Source organism: Botryllus schlosseri, chromosome 4, assembly GCF_051294905.1.
Source record: "Botryllus schlosseri isolate E-star chromosome 4, Bs_hap1, whole genome shotgun sequence".
Lineage (NCBI taxonomy): Eukaryota > Metazoa > Chordata > Ascidiacea > Stolidobranchia > Styelidae > Botryllus > Botryllus schlosseri.
The window spans coordinates 25918080-25922009 of record NC_137239.1 but is presented as its reverse complement, the minus strand read 5'-3'; the positions used below and the strand labels follow the sequence as shown (position 1 = coordinate 25922009).

At 40.3% G+C, this 3930-nt stretch overlaps 1 protein-coding gene across 4 annotated transcripts in view; it reads right to left on the bottom strand.

Annotated features, from left to right (window-relative positions):
* LOC145437617 (uncharacterized) overlaps window positions 1-3930 on the bottom strand; it is a 299426-nt gene that overhangs the window by 155998 nt on the left and 139498 nt on the right. The window lies entirely within an intron of this gene.

Here is a 3930-nt window from a genome sequence, read left to right as displayed (position 1 = left end):
GCCATAGATAGATAGATAGTCTTTTATTCGTCACATCAATAAATAAAGAAGTATACGAAACAAATATTGCGCAATAGACTGGGAGACGACGAGGGGCCCATAGGCCTTCATAAGCAAGATGATCCAGAGAACTTCATTGCTATCTATTGTTAGAACTATTAAAATTTAACCGATATGTGTGTGGTATAGTTGGATGCAACTACGGTCCCTACCGACACAAGCGGGAACGAGGCCAAAAATCAACCACATTTGTAATCTTATTAAATTCATGATGAACAAAAGGTTTTTGGCGGGTTATGCATAATATATTCTTAAGTTAACGTGAAGTATCTTGCAGTTTTGTGATTACAGTGCTGCATATTTTGATCCAACTTGGGTTACCTGCTCTAGGAGCAACATTTCAAGAGCAAACTTAACTAACCTGTTGGTGATTCCCCCACACCAACAGCTTATATTCCAACTGGCGTTGGTTGTTGATTGAGGCTGCTGCTTTTCTCACTTAGCGATATAATAATGGCTGCTGTCTTTTGGCGGTACTCTTCATTCGCTTCGGTTTTACTATTCAAAATCATTATATTTATATATACCCACATGCAGTATAGTAGATTTCATTTAAAGCATGACTTAACGTATTATGGATATATTTCCGCTTTTAAATCGCTAGAATATATCGGTTGTGAATCATAACTTATAGAGGTATAACGGGTCGATTAGTGGCTCTAATTGAAGAATGTGTTCCTTTTACGTTCCATGTCATATTTTTGATGTGATGAGAGTTATTTGGATACCTGGCAGTGTACGTTATGTCAGACTGTTTGAAATTGTGTAGTGAGTGATGATATTTCCATCACCGATGAAGATGTGAGACTTGCTTAACATTTCATGGCATTTGATATTTTATTTTTATTTCATCTTGACATCGTGCGTTTAATGTGTGGGTAGTTAACGTATGCCGTGACATGGTAGAATTTTTTTGCCCGAGGTATGTGTCTGTAACTGGAATTTTGAAAAGTGCCTGGACAAGGCGGACATTGTTCGATTTGACTGAATCCTGTGACCTGCTGTAGCATTTTTCACGGTTACCCTCAGAATACGCTGTGTGTGAAGTTCTGGTCCATTTCCAACTTGAAATATGTTGGGACGGATCTGTTCTAATCCTGCAGTGTATGGTAAGCCATATCTTGCACTTGGCAGTTTTGTACGTAAATGCCTCATGTTGCTATGTATTTCGCGTGGTATGTTTCCCATCAAGTAGTCAGCTATGTATTCATAAACATACTCCTGTGCCTACCATACAATTTCTAAATCACCCACTAAAGGCTTACAGGCGATGTCGTGTTTTTAGAGCTATACATGGAACATAATCCCATATCATAATCTCAAAAATATCATGTCGCGCTTACCGACTGTCCTTTGCATTTGGAACATGGAAATGTTTCAGCCTTCCACAATTGTTTTCTGCAATTGATACGTTCTACCTTTCCGTTGCGGTATCGTTCTAATTGACGAGTTACTGAATGTCTGCGTTCTTGCGCATGTGCTTTGCGGTCGACTCCATCCGCTACATGTGCAATTGCGTGACTTGTCCTGGGTGCTGTTTTTCGTTATTCTCTTAGGTAATTTCTTGGCGAATTTGCGTCGCAATACGGGAAATAATATAAAACACAATTATTAACTCTGTTATCGAGGCTTCTCTTGTGGAACTGGGCCGCGCGGAGCGAGTTAGGGGGGAAATATCGAAACTGAGCGTATTGTCGCGGCCTGGAACTTCAAGTTCAGAGGAAAGCAGTCAGAGGGTCGAGCATAGAGAGAGTGTCTTTATTTTTCGTCCAACTGAAATTCATGACAAACAGGCAGCATCGATGATATCCAGAAGAGAAACGCATGAACAGTATTCGGTATCGTACAGCAGTGATCCATGCAACCTTACGAGGTCAACTAGTCTGATTCTGATCACACCAGCATCAAACAAATACACTGTTATCTACATTCTACGTGGCTTGGGCGCTCTGAGAATCGAAACACTTGTGTACCATTGTAAAATGCAAATGTCGGCAAGTCTAGGAGAACGTATCGCTGCCTGAATGTCCGTATCAGCAATTATGACACGATGGTAGTAGGCCTGCCGGCGTGATACAAGTCTGAAACACTTCGTGGCAGACAAAAGGGCAAAAGGGAGAGAGAGTGGGTGAGAGGGACACAGAGATAGAGAGATGATTCTGGAGCAGGGTTGTAACGACTTGGGTCTCAATTTTCTTCACTCACCACTTCTACATGTTGGCCTACCACTTATACCGTTAGGTGGCGATACTGTTTTGATCCTCCAGAAAAAAAATGATGTCAATTCTGCAGTCATCATCATCATCATCATTGGGTTATTAGCAATTTTATCAGTTCATTACACCACAAAAAATGCGATACAATGAAAAGACAGGAAGATGTCGAAGCGACAAGGAGTAGTCTATGGAATCTGACACCCACCTTGGCCTAGGCGATGTAAAGAGGAGGCATGCACAATGAATGAAAGTAAAGAAGATAGTATAGAAAAAGAATGCGACAAGAAATAGGGCGGCATGTCATGGGAAGCGAGATCGATAGGTCAGTCGTGGTCCGGTAATCTTGAGAATGGACTGTATTTATTTAGCAGTCTGCACCACATAAAAGAAATTTGGTGTTTTGTCGACCACACTCATTCACGAAACGCTGTCAATTTCAAATTATTCAGATCAGGAACCTTCAACAGCTACGGAAACCTATCAATGCTAACCAGGTTCAAGTTCGAGGTTCAGACGCCCAAAAGGAGTAACATCGAAAACTAATGGGACCTTTTCGTGGATATGTAGCCTACGTACGTAGAAATATTCCAGAAACCAGTTTGGATATCGTAGCCTAATCTGTATTTTGATGGGGGCAAAAAGTTTTGGCCGCGTAGGTGAGCTGTAATCCCACTTCTGAGAGATAACGGTCATGGTAATGAATTCAAACTACCATCGCGTACTTGAGATTCAACAGCACATCATCACCCGTTAAGCCACGCTTACTTGGATTGTTTTTCAAATATCATTTAGTAGGCAACAATATTTTTCAACAGCGCTCTGAATAGTTCTTGGCGCGCTATATGCCGGCATTCAAGTCAATAGGCAAAGTGTTGGATTTAAAGTAGCTGAATAGGCCAAGGCAACACAACACAACACATGCACAGGGCTGTTCAAAAATACCTTTTTTCCGATTTCCAGCCATTCACTGATTAAATTGTCCGGTTACCCTAAAAAACGCTGCACACCAAATTTGGTTCAATTCTAACAGGTATAACCGCCAATTAAAATTTTTAATTTATTGGGGAAAATTTCAAATTTTTCTGTCAACCCCATGAAATTGTTGAGTTGTCTTCAAAGACGATGCAAAACAAATTTGACTCAATTCCAACTAGTAGAAGCGGAGTTATTTGAGTTTACCGTATCAATTTGTTTCAAGTTATTCTCTCTAAACTTATAGTTTTGCCTAGAAAACCGAGAACTGTTAATTCGGAGTAGAAGTAATAATCTAAAACATAACCACTTGAGAAATTACTGTGAGTAGAAGTAGAAGTAGAAGTACTTCGTAACTGACCATCTCCGCGAATACCTAATTAGGACTGACTAAATTATGGGCAACCACGGATTCCAAACTTGGCATTCACCAAATTTATACTTGAATATATATCCACGTCCTTTCAATCTCATTAGTTCTACGCGTGTCCGCTTATAGGTAGGGATGTGCACAATGATTATAGTACCCGCATCTCAATCGAGTATTAGTTCTAATGATTCGAGCCAAGTGGCGAGAGATTATTTTCGAGCACCGGAGTCATACACACCTACTTATTTAAGAACTGATGCTTAAATGGGTCTAACTCGTACATGTTTTTGGATGCAGTTCTTTTGGCGAAAA